The 25,781-nt window shown below is 41.2% G+C and overlaps 1 protein-coding gene across 3 annotated transcripts in view; it reads left to right on the top strand.

Annotated features, from left to right (window-relative positions):
- Window positions 1–25,781, top strand: part of MCC (MCC regulator of WNT signaling pathway) — a 1,086,108-nt gene that overhangs the window by 512,551 nt on the left and 547,776 nt on the right. The window lies entirely within an intron of this gene.

The raw sequence follows: 25,781 nt of genomic DNA, 5'->3' as shown, positions 1-25,781 counted from the left end.
TGGTTCCAAGGGGCCGTGCCAATGTTTGATATATGTAGTAAAAAGCAAAAACTTTTTTTTTTAAAAACAGTAGAAGTTAAACATTCTTCAAACAACATAAGTTAATTACAAATACTTGGCACCAGGTTGGCAAAGAGACTAAAAATTGGACCTGGCACCCATTAAACTTCCCCAATACCTGCCTGCAGCCTCGAAAGCTAACAAGCGCAGATACTTTTCCTTCCAGCTCTGCTCTCTTGCACAATTTTTGTGTCGTCCTGCCAGGCCAAGCCATCCCTTATTGCTAGCCAATGGGGTATTTAAAGGGCCATTATACACTCATTTTTTCTTTGCATAAATGTTTTGTAGATGATCTATTTATAAAGCTCATAAAGTTTTTTTTTAGTTTTTTTAAATGTATAGTTTTGCTTATTTTTAAATAACATTGCTCTGATTTTCAGACTCCTAACCAAGCCCCAAAGTTGTATTTGAATACTGTCAGCTACCTTCTCCAGCTTGCTCCTGTTTGTGTAAAGGGTATTTTCATATGCAAAAGAAGGGGGAGGAGGGGAGTGTCTTATTTCCCACTTGCAGTGGGCTTTCCAGCTGCCTTTTCAACAGAGTTAAACTGAGAGCTTCTAAGTACGTTTTTAAACCATTTTATACTGGATTTTTATATCAGTATCTGTGCATCTTATTCTTTATAGTAGTGTCTATTACATGCAGTTATATGAAAATGAGTGTATACTGTCCCTTTAAAGGGACATGAAACCCAAAATGTTTCTTTCATGATTCAGATAGAGAAGACAATTTTAAACATCCAGTTTACTTCTATTATCTAATTTGCTTCATTCTTTAGATATCCTTTGTTGAAGAAATAGCAATGCACATGGGTGAGCCAATCACGAGGCATCTGTGCCGCCACCAATCAGCAGCTACTGAGCCTATTTAGATCTGCTTTTCAACAAAGGATATCAAGATAATGAAGCAAATTAGATCATAAAAGTTGATTAGAAAGTTGTTTAAAATTGCATGCTCTTTGTAAACTATGAAATATTTTTTTGTTCCATGTCCCTTTAATGTGTCCTGTGTTTTTAATAGTCATTAAGGATATGAAAGGGGTGTTCTAGTTAATGCTGTATTTTATTAGGTCTTTTACAATTTGATTCTTATACTGTGTGCATAAGCAATAGATTAGAATACAACCTTTGATCAAAACAAACAATACGAATGCTGGACCTGATTGGCGCAGTTACCTTTTCTAGCCTGTAATGTATTTAATATACAGCGCACAGCTCTGATTGTTTGTTTACCCTTTATCAGAGGTTAAACACACTGAGGAAAAGGGATTTGTATAAAACTATAATGCTCTTACAAAACAGAACATTTATTTTTACCCTGGAATATCCGTTTAATTGATGTTTTGTCTGTGACACTGGAAACCCAGAGATTGTTTTTTATTATACTAATAATAATACCAACGCTTTGTTACATTTATAAATTAACCATAGGTTTAAGCCAATATTGACATTTTCTGTGTAGCCTTTAGACCCAAAGCTTCTGAAATGATGTTCCTACATATAGAAAAAGGACAATCATTGGTGATATACAGTTATGACCTTTTTGACCAAAAGAGATTAAACACTCAAACAAGATTTCAGCGCTACAGATGACTATACTAGGCCTTTTCCCAAAAATGTTGTGTTTAATATTTTCACAATTTCTAGTTTTGTACATTTTGTATTCCAGTCTATGGCCAATCTGCATTTCTTTAGGGCCAGTACCAGGTTTGTTTGTTTCTTTGTTATATTGGTGGCCTCAACTCAAAACAGCCCTCGAAGGGTAGAACAGCACATAGAGGGTACCCTGACCCTAACTTAAATTTGTAGCAAATTTGTTAATTTTTTTTATTTGTTTAATAGCCATAAATTAATATGCAGCCCCCGTTTGAAGTTGGCTATACCTACTATTGAGCATTGTAAACTTGTGTGTGTCAATGTAGTTGCCTCTTATTGACTAACCTATCTGTATATTCCCAATTCACCACTGTGAATGTATGGAAGAAAATGTGTAAAATCGACAATGCAAATTTTTCACAGATCATAGGAGAAATATAAAAATGATTGTATTTCTCCAACATTGGTGTGTCCGGTCCACGGCGTCATCCATTACTTGTGGGATATTCTCCTCCCCCACAGGGAAAGGCAAGGAGAGCACACAGCAAGAGCTGTCCATATAGTGCCTCCCAGGCTCCGCCCCCCCAGTCATTCTCCTTGCCGCTCTGAACAAGTAGCATCTCCTCGGGGATGGTGAGGAGTTTGTGGTGTTTAGTTGTAGTTTTTTATTCTTCTATCAAGAGTTTGTTATTTTAAAATAGTGCTGGTATGTACTATTTACTCTGAAACAGAAAGAGATGAAGAGTTCTGTTTAAAAGAGGATTATGATTTTAGCAGACAGTAACTAAAATCAGTTGCTGTTCCCACACAGGACTGTTGAGATGAGAGAACTTCAGTTGGGGGGAACAGTTTGCAGACTTTTCTGCTCAAGGTATGACTAGCCATTTTTCTAACAAGACTGTGTAATGCTGGAAGGCTGTCATTTTCCCTCATGGGGATTGGTAAGCCATTTTCTTAGTCTCAAACAGAATAAAGGGCTTATTATGGGCTATACACTGGTAGACACTCTTAAGGGCTAAATCGATTGCTTTATTTAAGTATTATATGCAGTTTGAAGTTGAATTTCACACTTTTATAACATTGGGGAACGTTTTTTAGCACCAGGCACTTGTTAGGACACCTTCCCAGTCAGGAAGGGCCTTTCTCTGTAGTAGGCAGAGCCTCATTTTCGCGCCATTACTGTGCAGTTACTTTTGAGTACAGTACATGCAGCTGCATGTGTGTGGGTCTGGAATCCACTAAAAACGTTCCTAGAAGGCTTCATTTGATATCATATACCCCCCTGGGATTGGTGATGTCGCAGCAAAGGCTGTAGCTGGGACTGTATGGGGGTTAAAACTAAAAACGGCTACGGTTTCCACATTTTAAGGGTTAACATCTTGAAAATTGGAGTGCAATACTTTGAATGCATTAAGACACTGTGGTGAAAATTTGGTAAAGATTGGATAATTCCTTCATAGTTTTTCACATATTCAGTAATAAGGTGTGCCCTGTTTAACATTTAAAGAGAAGTGGCACCTTATCTGGACGACATTCTAATCCAAACGTCGTCTCTTTCCAACAGTAACGGTTTTGTTTTAAAACGGTTTTTGTGCTTTATTAACCAGTTTAAGCCTGTTTAACATGTCTGTACCTTCAGATAGATCATGTTCTGTATGTATGGTAGCCAATGTGGTTCCCCCTTCAAATATGTGTGATAATTGTGCCATAGCGTCCAAACAAAGTAAGGACAGTACTGTCACAAATTGTAAAGTTGCCCAGGATGATTCCTCAGATGAAGGAAGTAGACATAGTTCTACATCATCTCCTTCTGTGTCTATACCAGTTATGCCCGCGCAGGCGACTCCTAGTACTTCTAGCGCGCCAATGCTTGTTACTATGCAGCAATTGACGGCAGTAATGGATAACTCCATAGCTAATATTTTATCCAAAATGCCAGCATTTCAGAGAAAGCGCGATTGCTCTGTTTTAAACACTGTAGAGCAGGAGGGCGCTGATGATAATTTTTCTGTCATACCCTCACACCAATCTGAAGTGGCAGTGAGGGAGGGTTTGTCAGATGGGGAAATTTCTGATACAGGAAGAATTTCTCAGCAGGCAGAACCTGATGTTGTGACATTTAAATCAAAATTAGAGCATCTCCGCGCATTACTTTAGTAGAGGTGCTATCTACTCTGGATGATTGTGACAATCTGGTCAACCCAGAAAAATTGTGCAAGATGGACAAGTTCCTTGAGGTCCCGGTGCACCCTGATGCTTTTCCGATACCTAAACGGGTGGCGGACATAGTGAATAAGGAGTGGGAGAAGCCAGGCATACCTTTTGTCCCTCCTCCTATATTTAAGAAATTGTTCCCTATGGTCGACCCCAGGAAGGACACATGGCAAACAGTCCCTAAGGTCGAGGGGGCGGTTTCTACTCTAGCCAAGCGCACGACCATTCCTATTGAGGACAATTGTGCTTTCAAAGATCCTATGGATAAAAAATTGGAGGGTTTGCTTAAAAAGATTTTTGTACAGCAAGGTTACCTCCTTTAACCTATTTCGTGCATTATTCCTGTCACTACAGCGGCGTGGTTCTGGTTCGAGGAACTGGAAAAGTCGCTCAGTAGGGAGACTCCGTATGAGGAAGTCATGGACAGAATTCACGCACTTAAGTTAGCTAATTCCTTTATTTTAGACACCGCTTTGCAGTTAGCGAGGTTAGCGGCGAAAAATTCAGGGTTTACAATTGGGGCGCGTAGAGCGCTCTGGCTAAAGTCTTGGTCGGCAGAAGCAAAGGCTCATACAGACATTGTTCTAGCCTTTCTCATATCTCACGGGTGGAAGGTGAACGTAGAAAAGAGTTCCCTGTCTCCGTCGACAAGAGTTCCCTTCTTGGGAACGATAATAGATTCTTTAAAAATGAAGATCTTCCTGACAAAAGTCAGAAAGTCAAAGCTTCTAAAGCTTGTCAAGTTCTTCACTCTATTCTGCAGCCTTCCATAGCTCAGTGCATGGTAGTAGTAGGGTTGATGGTTGCAGCAATGGACATAGTTCCTTTTGCTCAAATTCATCTAAGACCATTACAACTGTGCATGCTCAAGCAGTGGAATGGGGACTATACAGACTTGTCTCCAAAGATTCAAGTAGACCAGATGACCAGAGACTCACTCCGTTGGTGGTTGTCACAGGATCACCTGTTTCAGGGAATGAGTTTCCGCAGACCAGAGTGGGTCATTGTCACGACCGACGCCAGTCTATTAGGCTGGGGCGCGGTCTGGGATTCCCTGAAAGCTCAGGGTCTATGGTCTCGGGAAGAGTCTCTTCTCCCGATAAACATCCTGGAACTGAGAGCGATATTCAATGCTCTCCGGGCTTGGCCTCAACTAGCGAAGGCCGGATTCATAAGATTCCAGTCAGACAACATGACGACTGTAGCTTACATCAACCATCAGGGAGGAACAAAGAGTTCCTTGGCGATGAGAGAGGTATCCAAGATCATAAAATGGGCGGAGGATCACTCCTGCCATCTATCTGCAATTCACATCCCAGGAGTAGACAACTGGGAGGCGGATTATCTGAGTCGTCAGACTTTCCATCCGGGGGAGTGAGAACTCCACCCGGAGGTTTTTGCCCAGTTGACTCAATTATGGGACATTCCAGACATGGATCTGATGGCGTCTCGTCAGAACTTCATGGTTCCTTGCTACAGGTCCAGATCCAGGGATCCCAAGGCGACTCTAGTGGATGCATTAGTGACGCCTTGGTCGTTCAACCTAGCTTATGCATTTCCACCGTTCCCTCTCCTTCCCAGGCTTGTAGCCAGGATCAAACAGGAGAAGGCCTCAGTGATTCTGATAGCTCCTGCGTGGCCACGCAGGACTTGGTATGCAGACCTGGTGAATATGTCATCGGCTCCACCATGGAAGCTACCTTTGAGACAGGATCTTCTAGTGCAAGGTCCATTTGAACATCCAAATCTAGTTTCTCTCCAGCTGACTGCTTGGAAATTGAACGCTTGATTTTATCCAAGCGCGGGTTTTCAGATTCAGTGATAGATACTCTGGTCCAAGCCAGAAAACCTGTGACTAGAAGGATTTACCATAAAATATGGAAAGGATATATCTGTTGGTGTGAATCCAAGGGATTCTCATGGATTAATATTCCCAGGATCCTCTCCTTTCTAACAAGAAGGTTTGGATAAGGGATTGTCAGCGAGTTCTCTAAAAGGACAGAGATCTGCTTTATCTGTCTTGTTACACAGACGACTGGCAGCTGTGCCAGATGTACAAGCTTTTGTACAGGCTTTGGTCAGAATCAAACCTGTTTACAGACCTTTGACTCCTCCCTGGAGTCTAAATTTAGTTTCTCCTGTTAAGTGTAGTCAGTCCACGGGTCATCATTACTTATGGGATATTAACTCCTCCCCAACAGGAAGTGCAAGAGGATCACCCAAGCAGAGCTGCTATATAGCTCCTCCCCTCTACGTCACACCCAGTCATTCTCTTGCACCCAACTAATAGATAGGATGTGTGAGAGGACTGTGGTGATTAAACTTAGTTTTTTATATCTTCAATCAAAAGTTTGTTATTTTAAACGGCACCGGAGTGTGTTGTTTCCTTCTCAGGCAGAATTTGAAGAAGAATCTACCTGAGTTTTTGTATATGATCTTAGCGGACGTAACTAAGATCCGTTTGCTGTTCTCGGCCATTCTGAGGAGTAAGGTAACTTCAGATCAGGGGATCAGGTATGTTGCAGTATATTATTTTCTAAGGAATGGAATTGACTGAGAAAATACTGCTAATACCGATATAATGTAAGTACAGCCTTAAATGCAGTAGTAGCAACTGGTATCAGGCTGATATGTATATATGTTTACACTTAAGTATTTCTGGGGAATGGCACTTCACTGGGAAAATACTGTATGCATATAACTTTTAGCCTAACTTGCAGTGTGAGCGACTAGCAGCAGGCTTTTTAATGACATTTCATATATTAGATTTTAAACGTTTACTGGCATGTTAAATCGTTTAATTATCTGAGGTACTTGGTGAAAATTGTTTGGGCTTTATTTTCCACATGGCTGTCGTTTGTTTTAAATTAAAACAGTTTACTGAGCTTCCCTCACTGTTGTAGTGTGAGTGGGAGGGGCCTATTTTGGCGCTTTTACTACGCATCAGAAATTCAGTCACAGTCTGTCTTTTTCTCCCTGCATGATCCAGGACGTCTCCACGGAGCTCAGGGGTCTTCAAAACTAGTTTTGAGGGAGGTAATCACTCACAGCAGACCTGTGAGACTGTGCTTGACTGTGATAAAAACGCTTATATTGTCAATTGTTATACGTTTTTTTCTGATATTAAGGGTTAATCATCCATTGCTAATGAGTGCAATCCTTTGCTAAAATTGGTTTCTATAACTAATCCGGTTCATTGTTATTCAACTGTGACAGTTTTTTTGTGTGCTTCTTAAAGGCACAGTAACGTTTTTACATATTGCTTGTAAATTTAGTTGAAAAGTATTTCCAAGCTTGCTAGTCTAATTGCTAGTTTGTTTAAACATGTCTGACACAGAGGAATCTCTTTGTGCAATATGTTCAAAAGCCAAGGTGGAGCCCAATAGAAATTTATGTACTAATTGCATTGATGCTACTTTAAATAAAAGTCAATCTGTACATGTTAAGCAACATTCACCAGACAACGAGGGGGAAGTTATGCCGACTAACTTGCCTCACGTGTCAGTACCTGCATCTCCCGCTCAGGAGGTGCGTGATATTGTAACGCCAAGTACATCAGGGCGGCCATTACAAATCACTTTACAAGACATGGCTAATGTTATGACTGAAGTTTTGTCTAAATTGCCAGAACTTAGAGGTAAAAGAGATCACTCTGGGATGAGAACAGAGTATACTGATAATGCTAGGGCCATGTCTGATACTGCGTCACAATTTGCAGAGCATGAGGACGGAGAGCTTCATTCTGCGGGTGACGGATCTGATCCAAATAAATTGGATTCAGACATTTCAAATTTTAAGTTTAAGCTGGAAAACCTCCGTGTATTGCTAGGGGAGGTGTTAGCGGCTCTGAACGATTGTAACACAGTTGCAATCCCAGAGAAAATGTGTAGGTTGGATAAATATTTTGCGGTACCGACGAGTACTGACGTTTTTCCTATACCTAAGAGACTTACTGAAATTATTACTAAGGAGTGGGACAGACCCGGTGTGCCTTTCTCACCCCCTCCTATATTCAGAAAAATGTTTCCAATAGACGCCACCACACGGGACTTATGGCAAACGGTCCCTAAGGTGGAGGGAGCAGTTTCTACTTTAGCTAAGCGTACCACTATCCCGGTGGAGGATAGCTGTGCCTTTTCAGATCCAATGGATAAAAAGTTAGAGGGTTACCTTAAGAAAATGTTTGTTCAACAAGGTTTTATATTACAACCCCTTGCATGCATTGCGCCTGTCACGGCTGCGGCAGCATTTTGGTTTGAGTCTCTGGAAGAGACCCTTGACTCAGCGACATTAGATGAGATTTCACTTAAGCTTAAAACCCTTAAGCTAGCTAATTCATTTATTTCGGATGCCGTAGTACATTTAACTAAACTTACGGCTAAGAATTCTGGATTCGCCATTCAGGCACGCAGAGCGCTGTGGCTAAAATCCTGGTCAGCTGATGTAACTTCTAAATCGAAACTACTTAACATACCTTTCAAGGGGCAGACTTTATTCGGGCCCGGTTTGAAAGAAATTATCGCTGATATTACGGGAGGTAAAGGCCATGCCCTGCCTCAAGACAGAGCCAAACCCAGGGCTAGACAGTCTAATTTTCGTGCCTTTCGTAACTTCAAGGCAGGAGCAGCTTCAACTTCCTCTGCTCCAAAACAGGAAGGAGCTGTTGCTCGCTACAGACAAGGCTGGAAACCTAACCAGGCCTGGAACAAGGGCAAGCAGGCCAGAAAACCTGCTGCTGCCCCTAAGACAGCATGAAGTGAGGGCCCCCGATCCGGTAACGGATCTAGTGGGGGGCAGACTCTCTCTCTTCGCCCAAGCTTGGGCAAGAGATGTCCAGGATCCCTGGGCGTTGGAGATCATATCTCAGGGATATCTTCTGGACTTCAAAGCTTCTCCTCCACAAGGGAGATTTCACCTTTCAAGGTTGTCAACAAACCAGATAAAGAAAGAGGCGTTTCTACGCTGTGTACAAGACCTTTTACTAATGGGAGTGATCCACCCAGTTCCGCGGTCGGAACACGGACAAGGGTTTTACTCAAATCTGTTTGTGGTTCCCAAAAAAGAGGGAACCTTCAGACCAATATTGGATTTAAAGATCCTAAACAAATTCCTAAGAGTTCCATCATTCAAGATGGAAACTATTCGGACAATCTTACCCATGATCCAAAGAGGTCAGTACATGACCACAGTGGATTTAAAGGATGCTTACCTTCACATACCGATTCACAGAGAGCATTACCGGTATCTAAGGTTTGCCTTCCTAGACAGGCATTACCAGTTTGTAGCTCTTCCCTTCGGGTTGGCTACGGCTCCAAGAATCTTTACAAAGGTTCTGTGCTCTCTTCTGGCGGTTCTAAGACCGCAAGTAATTTCGGTAGCTCCGTACCTAGACGACATTCTGATACAAGCGTCAAGCTTTCAAACTGCCAAGTCTCATACAGAGTTAGTACTGGCATTTCTAAGGTCGCATGGGTGGAAAGTAAACGAGGAGAAGAGTTCTCTCTTACCACTCACAAGAGTTCCCTTCTTGGGGACTCTTATAGATTCTGTAGAAATGAAAATTTACCTGACAGAGGACAGGTTAACAAAGCTTCTAAATGCTTGCCGTGCCCTTCATTCCATTCAACACCCGTCAGTGGCTCAATGCATGGAGGTAATCGGCTTAATGGTAGCGGCAATGGACATAGTTCCTTTTGCACGCCTGCACCTCAGACCGCTGCAATTGTACATGCTAAGTCAGTGGAATGGGGATTATTCAGATTTGTCCCCTACGCTGAATCTGGATCAGGAGACCAGGGATTCTCTTCTATGGTGGCTTTCTCGGCCACATCTGTCCAGGGGGATGCCCTTCAGCAGGCCAGACTGGACAATTGTAACTACAGACGCCAGCCTACTAGGTTGGGGCGCTGTCTGGAATTCCCTGAAGGCTCAGGGATCATGGACTCAAGAGGAGAGTCTCCTTCCAATAAACATTCTGGAATTGAGAGCAGTTCTCAATGCCCTTCTGGCTTGGCCTCAGTTAGCAACTCTGAGGTTCATCAGGTTTCAGTCGGACAACATCACGACTGTGGCTTACATCAACCATCAGGGAGGGACAAGAAGTTCCTTAGCGATGATGGAAGTATCAAAGATAATTCGCTGGGCAGAGTCTCACTCTTGCCACCTGTCAGCGATCCACATCCCAGGAGTGGACAACTGGGAGGCGGATTTCCTAAGTCGCCAGACTTTTCATCCGGGGGAGTGGGAACTTCATCCGGAGGTCTTTGCCCAAATACTTCGACGTTGGGGCAAACCAGATATGGATCTCATGGCATCTCGCCGGAACGCCAAGCTTCCTCGTTACGGATCCAGGTCCAGGGACCCGGGAGCGGTCCTGATAGATGCTCTAACAGCACCTTGGACCTTCAGGATGGCTTATGTGTTTCCACCCTTCCCGATGCTTCCTCGTTTGATTGCCAGGATCAAACAGGAGAAAGCATCAGTGATTCTAATAGCGCCTGCGTGGCCACGCAGGACCTGGTATGCAGATCTGGTGGACATGTCATCCTCTCCACCTTGGTCTCTGCCTCTGAGACAGGACCTTCTAATTCAGGGTCCTTTCAAACATCAAAATCTAATTTCTCTGAAGCTGACTGCATGGAAATTGAACGCTTAATTTTATCAAAGCGTGGATTTTCGGAGCCAGTAATTGATACCTTAATACAGGCTAGGAAACCTGTTACCAGGAAAATTTACCATAAGATATGGCGTAAATACTTACACTGGTGCGAATCCAAGGGTTACTCATGGAGTAAGGTTAGGATTCCTAGGATATTGTCTTTTCTACAAGAAGGTTTAGAAAAGGGTTTATCTGCAAGTTCTTTAAAGGGACAGATCTCAGCTCTGTCCATCCTTCTACACAAACGTCTGTCAGAAGTTCCAGACGTTCAGGCCTTTTGCCAGGCTTTGGCTAGAATTAAGCCTGTGTTTAAGACTGTAGCTCCACCGTGGAGCTTAAACTTAGTTCTTAACGTTTTACAGGGTGTTCCGTTTGAACCCCTTCACTCCATTGATATCAAGCTGTTATCTTGGAAAGTTCTGTTTTTAATGGCTCGTAGAGTCTCTGAATTATCAGCCTTACATTGTGATTCTCCGTATCTGATTTTTCATTCAGATAAGGTAGTTCTGCGTACTAAACCTGGGTTCTTACCTAAGGTAGTCACTAACAAGAATATCAATCAAGAGATTGTTGTTCCATCATTGTGTCCTAACCCTTCTTCAAAGATGGAACGACTTCTGCACAATCTAGATGTAGTCCGTGCCCTGAAATTTTATTTACAGGCAACTAAAGATTTTCGACAAACTTCTTCCCTGTTTGTCGTTTATTCTGGACAGAGGAGAGGTCAAAAAGCATCTGCTACCTCTCTATCCTTTTGGCTTCGTAGCATAATACGCTTAGGCTATGAGACTGCTGGACAGCAACCTCCTGAAAGGATTACAGCTCATTCTACTAGAGCTGTGGCTTCCACTTGGGCCTTTAAGAACGAGGCCTCTGTTGAACAGATTTGCAAGGCTGCAACTTGGTCTTCTCTTTATACTTTTTCCAAATTTTACAAATTTGACACTTTTGCTTCTTCGGAGGCTGTTTTTGGGAGAAAGGTTCTTCAGGCAGTGGTTCCTTCCGTATAGAGATCCTGCCTGTCCCTCCCGTCATCCGTGTACTTAGCTTTGGTATTGGTATCCCATAAGTAATGATGACCCGTGGACTGACTACACTTAACAGGAGAAAACATAATTTATGCTTACCTGATAAATTCCTTTCTCCTGTAGTGTAGTCAGTCCACGGCCCGCCCTGTTTTTTAAGGCAGGTCTAAATTTTTAAATTATACTCCAGTCACCACTGCACCCTATAGTTTCTCCTTTCTCGTTTGGTTCTCGGTCGAATGACTGGGTGTGACGTAGAGGGGAGGAGCTATATAGCAGCTCTGCTTGGGTGATCCTCTTGCACTTCCTGTTGGGGAGGAGTTAATATCCCATAAGTAATGATGACCCGTGGACTGACTACACTACAGGAGAAAGGAATTTATCAGGTAAGCATAAATTATGTTTTTTTCAGTTCTTCAAGGGGTTCCATTTGAACCCTTACATTCCATAGATATCAAGTTACTATCTTGGAAAGTTCTGTTTTTGGTTGCTATTTCTTCTGCTAGAAGAGTTTCTGAACTATCTGCTTTGCAGTGTGATCCACCCTATCTGGTGTTCCATTCAGATAAGGTTGTTTTGCGTACCAAGCCTGGTTTTCTTCCAAAAGTTGTTTCCAACAAGAATATTAACCAGGAAATAGTTGTCCCTTCTTTGTGTCCGAATCCAGTTTCAAAGAAGGAACATTTGTTACACCATTTAGATGTAGTCCGTGCTTTAAAGTTCTATTTAGAAGCAACAAAGGATTTCAGACAAAACTTATTTTTTGTTTGTCGTTTATTCTGGTAAGAGGAGAGGACAAAAAGCTACTGCTACCTCTCTTTCTTTCTGGCTGAAAAGCATTATCCGATTGGCTTATGAGACTGCCGGACGGCAGCCTCCTGAACGAATCACAGCTCACTCTATTAGGGCTGTGGCTTCCACATGGGCCTTCAAGAACGAGGCTTCTGTTGATCAGATATGTGAGGCAGCAACTTGGTCTTCTCTGCACACTTTTGCCAAATTCTACAAATTTGATACTTTTTGCTTCTTCGGAGGCTATTTTTGGGAGAAAGGTTTTGCAAGCCGTGGTGCCTTCTGTTTAGGTAACCTGATTTGCTCCCTCCCTTCATCCGTGTCCTAAAGCTTTGGTATTGGTTCCCAAAAGTAATGGATGACGCCGTGGACCGGACACACCAATGTTGGAGAAAACAGAATTTATGCTTACCTGATAAATTACTTTCTCCAACGGTGTGTCCGGTCCACGGCCCGCCCTGGTTTTTTAATCAGGTTTGAAAAATTTCTCTCTCTATACACTACAGTCACCACGGCACCCTATAGTTTCTCCTTTTTTTCTCCTAACCGTCGGTCGAATGACTGGGGGGGCGGAGCCTGGGAGGGACTATATGGACAGCTCTTGCTGTGTGCTCTCCTTGCCTTTCCCTGTGGGGGAGGAGAATATCCCACAAGTAATGGATGACGCCGTGGACCGGACACACCGTTGGAGAAAGTAATTTATCAGGTAAGCATAAATTCTGTTTTTTCTGAATGCTTTTACTGTGATGCAGTGATCCTGGGAACTTTGTATAATATTTTCCAATGCAGCAGTTGTGCGTTTTGAAACTGGCTTTAAATGTGTTATTGTTGTATACATAAGAGATAAAGGGCTTTGCAGCTGTCACAGAGCTGTAATGGCCACTCCAGGAATTGGTGTATGGGCCCCGAGAGTGAGCTGTCGAGTTATGTCATTAGTCTGTGGACATGTGATTTCTTGCTAGTAAGATATTATGACACTGTCATTGGAACATGAGACACGCTTCTGGAGTGATATAGTATGTATGACTTACACTTCCCGTAATGCACTTCCCATGTGAGCTTGAAATGTCTTGACAGTGCCTGCTCTTACCGAGACTCCTGCCATAGTAATGGATGTTACGCACTAGAATCACTTGCATCAGCAAAATGGAAGAAATATTTATTATAGCACGTTATTGCCAGATACAAAAACCTAAATGGAATTGTAATTTGAGTTTGTTTGCAATTTATGGGAGAGTGAGGAGATGTGCTATTATTTTCCCTTTTTGTAATTAACTGTACTCTGCAATGTAGTATGCTGTATAACTACCTTTATTGTTGCAGTGTAATTAATAAAACATAGCTTGCAATAGCTTCCATGATATGTGCTTCTGTGTTATAGGAACGTAGTAGATGGAAAATCAACTGCACTGTAGTCATTTGTATGCACACACTCACACACACATACCTCTTCCTCTCGGTTTCCATCCCTCCCTCCTTGTGAAATCAACAAACATTTTGTTTTAACTTGCAACATTTATGGAATCATGGATGGACGGATTGATAGACAGACAAATAAAATTGATACATCTATTTATATATTTATTTAATTATAACTATGATTTATTTGTCCAGCACCACCACATACAGCAGTAATTCATACACAAGCAACCATGGCACTTGTTTTTAGTGGTACAGGATGCCTTTACAGGTAATATAAGTTGGTACATATCACACACACAAACACTTTAAGCAACAAAACTGTATATCTATCTGTCTAAGACATAGAACCTATAATTTTCAAAATTCAAATTGCATGAAAAGGGGAAAAATAAATATTGGAAACATATTACACAGTTGTACTATGCACAGTTAAATGTCATATTAGAATCAAAATATTTTTATTTTTATTTTTTTCTCTCCTCTTGCTATTGATGGTAAATTCTGAAGAAACATAATGGTTAAATTACTATCATGGAATGTAGGGGGGATTAATTCCCAGATAAAACGTAAAGCCATTTTGAACTTTTTGAGTAAGAAAATGGCGGATATTATAGGCCTCCAGGAAACGCATTTGTCTGAATGTGAACATCAAAAAATCAGGGCTAGATGGGTTTCCGAAGTTATTAGCTCATCATATAAGAAATCGGCAAGGGGGTTAGCATTTCTATTACACCAAAAGTTGAACTATGTAATTAAGCAAAAAATAATTTATAAGGAAGGTATGTTTTTATACATATAAACATAGAAGGTAGGGATTATTTTATAGGGAATATATATACGGTCCCAATAAAATAGACTGGAAATTTTGGAGGAATATTTTCAAAATCAAAGATAGATAGATTCTTAATGTATGAGATAATTATGGGAGATTATAATATCACGCCAGATTATCTTCTTGATAGAGGGAAATTGGGGGGTAATCAGAGGAAAACAAATCCAAAACGGAATACAAAATATGAAAAAAAGATATTCTTAACCCTATTAGATCTATACAAATTGAGGGATGTATGGAGATCTTTAAACCCCCAAAATTTAGAGTACACGTGTTATCTAAAACACACTCGACCTTAGCTCGGTTAGATATATTCCTGATATCAGGAACATTGATTAATAAAGTTGAGGACACAAAAATTTTGGAGTTTACACTTTTGGACCACACCCCTATAGTTCTAATAGTAAAGGAGCCTAATAAATGGAACTACAATTCATTTTTCATTTAGGAGAGAAAACAAGAGGGCGACCCCTAGTGCAGATCAATATTGAACAAGTGGTGAATATCTGCTTGTGCTTACGAATGGATACTCACAGTAGGTATTGCACCCTGTAGTGCAAATGTAGCATACTAGGAATATTATGGTGTCCTAGTGCACATAACCACCCAAAGAGCACTGTCGTGGTAGAAGGTGAACTTCGAGTGTATGGAATGGACGTCAGGATGATGTAAAAAGAGAACTCCAGTATCGATATAAAAATATTTAATAAAAAGATAAAAGAAAGAATGCACAGATCTACAATGACATCTGAACAGATGTCATTGTAGATCTGTGTCAAAATAAGGGGGGCAATGAAATTGGTGGGCCATGGCTATATGGTTACTAAACAATTGCCACTTTTGGGGAATCCTAGATTCATTCCAGGTTTAAGTTATGAGGTATTCCATCGATGGAGGCTTAAGAATATTGTATATATAAACCAATTAATTAACCCCCTGTCACTATGCCCATATAATTTTAGGGAGTTTCAGCTAAAATATGAAGTGTTAACATCAGATAAGTTCTACTTCTTCCAGGCAAAACATTATCTGTTGCAAATGTTAGGTAAGGAACCAAGAATTGCCCATAAGCATGTGATTTTAGATTGTCCAAGAGTTAAAAAGGGTCTACGGTCCCTCCTATATGGCATATTACAAGCTCCAGAGATGGAGAGAGTTATTGGAGAGTATACTAGTAGGTGGGGTAAATATAACCTTAGTACAAGTGTGATTATGTGAAGAGTTTTGGAGTTATTAAGAATATCACAAAGTCATCTAAATTCAGAGAATCTAATTTTAGATTAATACATTTTGATTATATTACCCCTAGGAGGGCACAAAAATTGAATAATTTAATAGATAATAAGTGTGTAAAATGTGGGGCGGCAGATCCATCTATAATTCATATGGTGTTTGCATGTCCCAAGATTAGACAGCTGTGGGGTAAAATTGAGTATTTTCTATCTAGGGTAATAAGGAAGAAGATTCAGTTATCGGGAGAATCAAAATATGTTTACTGTCACTTTAAGGCCATTTCTGTTAAAGGGAAATGGAATTTAAAATTAAACTTTCATGATTCAGATAGTGTATGTAAATTTAAGACACTTTTAAATTCACTTCTATTTTCAAATTTACTTTGTCAAGCACATGTTTAAATGCTCAGTATCTGGTGATTGGTGGCTACTCACATTTGGCTCTTGTCATTGGCTCACCAGATGTGTTTGGCTAGCTCTAGTAGTGCATTGCTTATCTGAAACTGACTTTATTTGTTTAACCCCTGCAAAGGATTAAACACAAAGTTAGTCATGTGCAAGTTATTGTGCAATAATAAAATGTTGTAGCATATTAGAGCATTTTCTTTTTGCATTTTTATGTTCCTTTAACTTAATGAATTTGGTGTGAGTTAACTTTAGATTTGTACCCCGTTAGGAAGCCTGAAATGCAGGTTTGAGACCCAAATAAAAGTATATTGCAGAATACAATACCAGAGAGCTTTGATTTATTTATTTAACTGGATGACTCACACCTGATAATGAATCATTTCAAAGAACATTCACCATTCCCAGTTTTGTTAAAAGATACAAAGGGGTCGATTTATCAAGCTGCGGCAGACAGGGTCGCACATACGCGCCCCTGTCTGCCGCATCTCGCCTCTGGGGGGGCTGAATTCCGCTGCTGGAATTGAGTATTGCACACAAGCGATATTTTGCGCTTTCGTGCCATCGGCCCCCGTCTGCACACAGCCAATCACTCGCAGGCAAGAGCTGACAGTCTCCCCGGGCAGATAAGATTCACCACATAAGAGGTTGTGAAAGGTTAGGGAATCAGCGGTCTAATGACCACTGCTTGTTAAATACGGACTGCAGGTTCTCTTTTGAGAACCTGCAGTCGTAGGGGGTCAAAGACTGGGGAAAGGCTTTGATAAATCGCCCCCAAAGTAGTCTGTTTCATTGTTAAAACAAAAACAACACTAAGCAATAGGATATACTTAATATAAATCATTGCAATATGTACTACTCATTATTTTTAAAGGATTTTACTTTTTATATTTTTTTTTACTTAAAGGGACAGTCTAGACAAAATACTTTTTCTTTATTACTTATTGTTACAAACCAGGCAAGCATCTTGCAACGGTTCTACATCCTATAAGCTTGTAAGAAGTACATTAAACTTTTAAATAATCAAAGTTTGTTAGCAGTCAAAAATGGCTGCCAAGCTCTGCCCACATCTTTCTCCTTGTCCAGTTAACTGTTTTTTTTTGTATGACAGATTAATAGGCGGCCTTCAAGGGCTTAGAAATTAGCATATGAGCCTACTTAGGTTTAGCCTTCCACAAATAATACCAGGAGAACAAAGCAAATTTGATGATAAAAGTACATTGGAAAGTTGTTTAAAATTGTATGCCCTATCTGAATCATGAAAGTTAATTTTGATTAGACTGTCCCTTTTAAGAGTTGATCGTAATTGGAGAAACTTAACATACCAAAAATACACCCAATAGGTGGGCAGAGCTTGGCGGCCATTTTGTGCTCCTAACAAATAACTAATATTTAAATGTTTAATGTACTTCTTACAAGCTTATAGATGTGGGACCAGTTGCAGGATGCTTCTCTTGCATGTAACAATAAGTAATCAAAATTTGTATTGGGTCTAGACTGTCCCTTTAATTTGTGAATTGTACATTGCTTCCTGTCACAACCCTACAAAGGGGGCTGGGGTCTCTACAAGATGGCATATTTAGCTTATCTTCTAGAGTCAGTTGAACTAGCTTAGTGTTGAGTGAATGCAAGAGAAACAGGCAGTTAGTTTTCCCCAGATGAGCCAATATATCAGAAACTCTCAGTGTAGCTACTGCCCTCAGAGAGATCTAAGTGCTCATTTTGCAAGAATACAAATACATTTTCTTCTGTTATGTGTGATCAGTCCACGGGTCATCATTACTTCTGGGATATAACTCCTCCCCAACAGGAAATGCAAGAGGATTCACCCAGCAGAGCTGCATATAGCTCCTCCCCTCTACGTCACTCCCAGTCATTCTCTTGCACCCAACGACTAGATAGGATGTGTAAGAGGACTATGGTGATTATTCTTAGTTTTTATGACTTCAATCAAAAGTTTGTTATTTTACAATGACACCGGAGTGTGTTATTGCCTCTCTGGCAGAGTTTGAAGAAGAATCTACCAGAGTTTTACTATGATTTTAGCCGGAGTAGTTAAGATCATATTGCTGTTCTCGGCCATCTGAGGAGAGGTAAAAACTTCAGATCAGGGGACAGCGGGCAGATGAATCTGCATAGAGGTATGTGGCAGTTTTTATTTTCTGACAATGGAATTGATGAGAAAATCCTGCCATACCGATATAATGTCATGTATGTATACTTTGCACTTCAGTATTCTGGGAATGGTACTTCACTGGAATTACTCTGTAAAAAGTACATAAGAATTTTTTTATATGTATTGATTATGTTAAACGTTTTTGCTGGAATGTAGAATCGTTTACATTTAGTGAGGTACTGAGTGAATAAATGTTTGGGCTATTTTTCCACTTGGCAGTTGCTTATTCTAATTATGACAGTTTCGTTTCTCCCTCACTGCTGTGTGTGAGGGGGAGGGGCCGTTTTTGGCGCTCTTTGCTACGCATCAAAATTTCCAGTCAGTTGCTCATTGTATTTCCTGCATGATCCGGTTCATCTCTACAGAACTCAGGGGTCTTCAAAACTTCTTTTGAGGGAGGTAGATTCTCTCAGCAGAGCTGTGAGAATTATATATTGACTGTGATAAAAAACGTTACTCTGTAATTTAATTAATTTTGCTTTGCTAATGGGAAACCTTTGCTAAAGTTGTGTTGTTTACAAGGATTGATGCTATAACTGTTTTTCAGTTTATTATTTCAACTGTCATTAATCGTTTAGTGTTTCTTTGAGGCACAGTACGTTTTTATTAAATAAAATTGTAGCCAAGTTGCAAGTTTATTTGCTAGTGTGTTGAACATGTCTGATTCAGAGGAAGATACCTGTGTCATTTGTTCCAATGCCAAGGTGGAGCCCAATAGAAATTTATGTACTAACTGTATTGATGCTACTTTAAATAAAAGCCAATCTGTACAAATTGAACAAATTTCACCTAACAGCGAGGGGAGAGTTATGCCGACTAACTCGCCTCACGTGTCAGTACCTGCATCTCCCGCTCGGGAGGTGCGTGATATTGTGGCGCCCAGTACATCTGGGCGGCCATTACAGATAACATTACAAGATATGGCTACTGTTATGACTGAAGTTTTGGCTAAATTACCAGAACTAAGAGGCAAGCGTGATCACTCTGGGGTGAGAACAGAGTGCGCTGATAATACTAGGGCCATGTCTGATACTGCGTCACAGCTTGCAGAGCATGAGGACGGAGAGCTTCATTCTGTGGGTGACGGTTCTGATCCAAACAGATTGGATTCAGATATTTCAAATTTTAAATTTAAATTGGAGAACCTCCGTGTATTACTAGGGGAGGTTTTAGCGGCTCTGAATGATTGTAACACAGTTGCAATACCAGAGAAAATGTGTAGGTTGGATAAATATTTTGCGGTACCGGCGAGTACTGATGTTTTTCCTATACCTAAGAGACTTACTGAAATTGTTACTAAGGAGTGGGATAGACCCGGTGTGCCGTTCTCACCCCCTCCAATATTTAGAAAAATGTTTCCAATAGACGCCACCACACGGGACTTATGGCAAACGGTCCCTAAGGTGGAGGGAGCAGTTTCTACCTTAGCTAAGCGTACCACTATCCCGGTTGAGGATAGCTGTGCTTTTTCAGATCCAATGGATAAAAAACTAGAGGGTTACCTTAAGAAAATGTTTGTTCAACAAGGTTTTATATTGCAACCCCTTGCATGCATCGCGCCGGTCACGGCTGCTGCAGCATTCTGGATTGAATCTCTGGAAGAGAACATTAGTTCAGCTACGCTGGACGAGATTACGGACAGGTTTAGAGTCCTTAAACTAGCTAATTCTTTCATTTCGGAAGCCGTAGTACATTTAACCAAACTTACGGCTAAGAATTCAGGATTCGCCATTCAGGCACGCAGAGCACTGTGGCTAAAATCCTGGTCAGCTGATGTTACTTCTAAATCTAAATTGCTTAATATACCTTTCAAGGGGCAGACCTTATTCGGGCCCGGGTTGAAGGAGATTATCGCTGACATTACAGGAGGTAAAGGCCATGCCCTGCCTCAGGACAAAGCCAAAGCTAAGACTAGACAGTCTAATTTTCGTTCCTTTCGTAATTTCAAAGCAGGAGCAGCATCAACTTCCTCTGCACCAAAACAGGAAGGAGCTGTTGCTCGTTACAGACAAGGCTGGAGACCTAATCAGTCCTGGAACAAGGGCAAGCAGGCCAGGAAACCTGCTGCTGCCCCTAAGACAGCATGAATCGAGGGCCCCCGATCCGGGACCGGATCTGGTGGGGGGCAGACTTTCTCTCTTCGCCCAGGCTTGGGCAAGAGATGTTCAGGATCCCTGGGCGCTAGAGATCATATCTCAGGGATACCTTCTGGACTTCAAATTCTCTCCCCCAAGAGGGAGATTTCATCTGTCAAGGTTGTCAACAAACCAAATAAAGAAAGAGGCGTTTCTATGCTGCGTACAAGATCTTTTATTAATGGGAGTGATCCATCCGGTTCCGCGGTCGGAACAAGGACAAGGGTTTTACTCAAATCTGTTTGTAGTTCCCAAAAAAGAGGGAACTTTCAGGCCAATCTTGGATTTAAAGATCCTAAACAAATTCCTAAGAGTTCCATCGTTCAAAATGGAAACTATTCGGACAATTTTACCCATGATCCAAAAAGGTCAGTACATGACCACAGTGGATTTAAAGGATGCTTACCTTCACATACCGATTCACAAGGATCATTACCGGTATCTAAGGTTTGCCTTTCTAGACAGGCATTACCAATTTGTAGCTCTTCCATTCGGATTGGCTACGGCTCCAAGAATCTTCACAAAGGTTCTGGGTACTCTTCTAGCGGTCCTAAGACCGCGAGGAATTTCGGTAGCTCCATACCTGGACGACATTCTGATACAAGCTCCAAGCTTTCAAACTGCCAAGTCTCATACAGAGTTAGTACTGGCATTTCTAAGGTCGCATGGATGGAAGGTGAACGAAAAGAAGAGTTCTCTCTTTCCACTCACAAGAGTTCCCTTCTTGGGGACTCTGATAGATTCTGTAGAAATGAAGATTTACCTGACAGAAGACAGGTTAACAAAGCTTCAAAATGTATGCCGTGTCCTTCATTCCATTCAACACCCGTCAGTAGCTCAATGCATGGAGGTGATCGGCTTAATGGTAGCGGCAATGGACATAGTACCTTTTGCTCGCCTACATCTCAGACCTCTGCAATTGTGCATGCTAAGACAGTGGAATGGGGATTACTCAGATTTGTCCCCTACTCTGAATCTGGATCAAGAGACCAGAAATTCTCTTCTATGGTGGCTTTATCGGCCACATCTATCCAAGGGGATGCCATTCAGCAGGCCAGACTGGACAATTGTAACAACAGACGCCAGCCTACTAGGTTGGGGCGCTGTCTGGAATTCTCTGAAGGCTCAGGGTTTATGGAATCAGGAGGAGAGCCTCCTTCCAATAAACATTCTGGAATTGAGAGCAGTTCTCAATGCCCTTCTGGCTTGGCCCCAGTTAACAACTCGGGGGTTCATCAGGTTTCAGTCGGACAACATCACGACTGTAGCTTACATCAACCATCAGGGAGGGACAAGGAGCTCCCTAGCAATGATGGAAGTATCAAAGATAATTCGCTGGGCAGAGTCTCACTCTTGCCACCTGTCAGCAATCCACATCCCGGGAGTGGAGAACTGGGAGGCGGATTTCTTGAGTCGTCAGACTTTTCATCCGGGGGAGTGGGAACTTCATCCGGAGGTCTTTGCCCAAATACTTCGACGTTGGGGCAAACCAGAGATAGATCTCATGGCGTCTCGTCAGAACGCCAAACTTCCTCGCTACGGGTCCAGATCCAGGGATCCGGGAGCGGTTCTGATAGATGCTTTGACAGCACCTTGGACCTTCGGGATGGCTTATGTGTTTCCACCCTTCCCGATGCTTCCTCGATTGATTGCCAGAATCAAACAGGAGAGAGCATCAGTGATTCTAATAGCGCCTGCATGGCCACGCAGGACTTGGTATGCAGATCTAGTGGACATGTCATCCTGTCCACCTTGGTCTCTACCTCTAAAACAGGACCTTCTGATTCAGGGTCCATTCAAACATCAAAATCTAACTTCTCTGAAGCTGACTGCTTGGAAATTGAACGTTTGATTTTATCAAAACGTGGTTTTTCTGAGTCGGTTATTGATACCCTGATACAGGCTAGGAAGCCTGTTACCAGAAGGATTTACCATAAGATATGGCGTAAATACCTATCCTGGTGCGAATCCAAAGGTTACTCTTGGAGTAAGGTTAGGATTCCTAGGATATTGTCCTTTCTACAAGAAGGTTTAGAAAAGGGTTTATCGGCTAGTTCATTAAAGGGACAGATCTCAGCTCTGTCCATTTTGTTGCACAAGCGTCTGTCAGAAATTCCAGACGTCCAGGCTTTTTGTCAAGCTTTAGCTAGGATCAAGCCTGTGTTTAAAACTGTTGCTCCGCCATGGAGTTTAAACCTGGTTCTTAACGTTTTACAAGGAGTTCCGTTTGAACCCCTTCATTCCATTGATATAAAGTTGTTATCTTGGAAAGTTCTATTTTTAACGGCTATTTCTTCGGCTCGGAGAGTCTCTGAGTTATCAGCCCTACATTGTGATTCTCCTTATTTGATTTTTCATTCAGATAAGGTAGTTCTGCGTACAAAACCTGGGTTCTTACCTAAGGTAGTCACTAACAGGAACATCAATCAGGAGATCGTTGTTCCTTCTTTGTGCCCGAATCCTTCTTCAAAGAAGGAACGTCTTCTGCACAATCTGGATGTAGTTCGTGCCCTCAAGTTCTATTTGCAGGCATCTAAGGAATTTCGACAAACGTCTTCCCTGTTTGTCGTATACTCTGGTCAGAGGAGAGGTCAAAAGGCTTCGGCTACCTCTCTTTCCTTCTGGCTTCGTAGCATAATTCGTTTAGCCTATGAGACTGCTGGACAGCAGCCTCCTGAAAGAATTACAGCTCATTCTACTAGAGCTGTGGCTTCCACTTGGGCCTTTAAGAATGAGGCCTCTGTTGAACAGATTTGCAAGGCTGCAACTTGGTCTTCGCTCCATACTTTTTCAAAATTTTACAAATTTGACACTTTTGCTTCTTCGGAGGCTATTTTTGGGAGAAAGGTTCTTCAGGCAGTGGTTCCTTCTGTATAATGAGCCTGCCTAGCCCTCCCGTCATCCGTGTACTTTTGCTTTGGTATTGGTATCCCAGAAGTAATGATGACCCGTGGACTGATCACACATAACAGAAGAAAACATAATTTATGCTTACCTGATAAATTCCTTTCTTCTGTTGTGTGATCAGTCCACGGCCCGCCCTGTTTTTTAAGGCAGGTAAATATTTTTTAAATTATACTACAGTCACCACTTCACCCTTGGTTTCTCCTTTCTCGTTGGTCCTTGGTCGAATGACTGGGAGTGACGTAGAGGGGAGGAGCTATATGCAGCTCTGCTGGGTGAATCCTCTTGCATTTCCTGTTGGGGAGGAGTTATATCCCAGAAGTAATGATGACCCGTGGACTGATCACACAACAGAAGAAAGGAATTTATCAGGTAAGCATAAATTATGTTGTTTGCTGGGGTTTTTTTTACAATATGTTTCTTTTTAGGTTTAATTTATCATATTTGTTTTTGCTTAAGGAGCACTGTTTCATATTCCTTTAAAGGGTGCTTTTAAGAAGAAAAGCCCTTGGTACGGCTAGCAAAGTGCAAGTTAGCTGTTTCTCATTCACTGCCGTGTTATTCACATCTGAGACAACAGTGAAATGTTAGTTACAGGAATTAGAAATCAGTTTGAACAGGAATTGTTTAGTTTATCAGGCCCTGTTTGTTCATTGTTTTGCAGTTCCTTGTGCTGTATCCCTTTACAAGTTCTGTATATTGATCAAAGCACGTTAGCATTAAAAATGACTGTTCTCACATTTTATTAGAATTCTCTAGATGTTTTTAGCCTGAACACTAATAGTGTTAAGGAAAGAGGAAAGAAAACCGGGAAATACCACAATGCTGGCTTGTCCGGAGTGGCTATTGTAAAACATATTTTGAGTTTTAGCCAGATTACACTTTGCAATAATCCAAACAGCAGCTCAGTTGCCTTTAGGGCCTGAATTTAACATGCAGCCGTTTAAAGAAATATTCTGCAAAATACATTAAAGGGATATGCTACTCAAAAATATCCTTTGTCTCATCTAATGAGGGAGTATATCATGTATGTATTATACTGCTTTTGATTTTATTATATTGAGTGATATTCAATAAGCTATTCTGTGTTCATTATACCTGTCAGCCAGTGAACATTAGATTACCTAGGTATTAGTACGTCTACCTCTGTTTCATGCAAATAAAGTCAACTGCTGCTTTTTCAAAATTGTGATTTGAAACATTTTTAGTACAGTGCACCTTTAATAGATCCTCAGCAAATTTGCTCCAATGTGTGACCTGGGCGAAACCATTTAGGAACCATGCATATTTCTGTTTTTATTGCCTGCGGCTGCATTTGTAAGAAGGGCACTATGGCTTCAGTTCCTACACTGTGTGCTCAGGTCAATGAGTGGAGTTACTAAGTTAGCTGGAGCAGCGTCAGGCTGTATTTTTCCGTACTGAGGCACCTAATGTGCTTCCTCCTCAGTCCACTCTTTATTTTTTTCCAACTAATAATAAAAATCCATACTACTGTGAAGCAAAATAATATGGTAAGACCATGGCTGCATCATCAGTGGGGTTCCTAAAGTCACCATGGCTACCTGGTGTTGAAGGTTTGTAGAGCCCTTAATAGGGGGAACTTATATACTGTTAACATGTGCACAGTTACATGCACTGTCTCTAACGTTTAACCCCTTAGGTCATTGGCAGCCTGGGAGTTGGCACTGTTCATTTATGATGCAGTGCAAGATTGTATCACTGTGGCGATATATGCAGACAATATTTTACCTTCAATTTAATAACTTTATTTTGTTGCAGTAGTTTAAGTGGTTCTTTTTTATAAGAAAATATGGCCTATTTTTTATGAATGTTTATTTTTCATTAACAAGTTTAACAGGGACTCCACAACATTGGGCTCGCTTCCATTGAGTAGTTAGAAATGGAACCGTAAACTACTAAAGTGGCCGACAGCTAAAAGTAGTTTTCGGCTCCATTTTAGTACCAGGTTTTCTTTGAAATATTTTGTGCTTTGCGTGCAGTTGCTCTTTTCGTGTAGGTGTAAGTTAACTTTGTGTTAATACTTCCATCCAACTTTTTATTTCTTGTAAATGAATTAGTTGCTATGGTAACCCGTCTTTACACTATAAAATTTACGTTTAACATCTGTGGTCCTTACCTGTGATCACCTCTAAAGAGAAACAAAGATACACTTATTTATAATACATATTTTTTAACTATAAGCAAATACTATTTTTTATTATAATTATATTGTCCACTTACCATATGTAATATTTATTGCTGCCCTAGGCACAGGTATAGTATGAATTCTGTAGATATGTGCTTGCATACATTTTATATTTAAATACATGC

The sequence above is a fragment of the Bombina bombina genome, chromosome 2, assembly GCF_027579735.1.
Source record: "Bombina bombina isolate aBomBom1 chromosome 2, aBomBom1.pri, whole genome shotgun sequence".
Lineage (NCBI taxonomy): Eukaryota > Metazoa > Chordata > Amphibia > Anura > Bombinatoridae > Bombina > Bombina bombina.
This window is presented reverse-complemented; position numbering and strand designations above follow the sequence as displayed.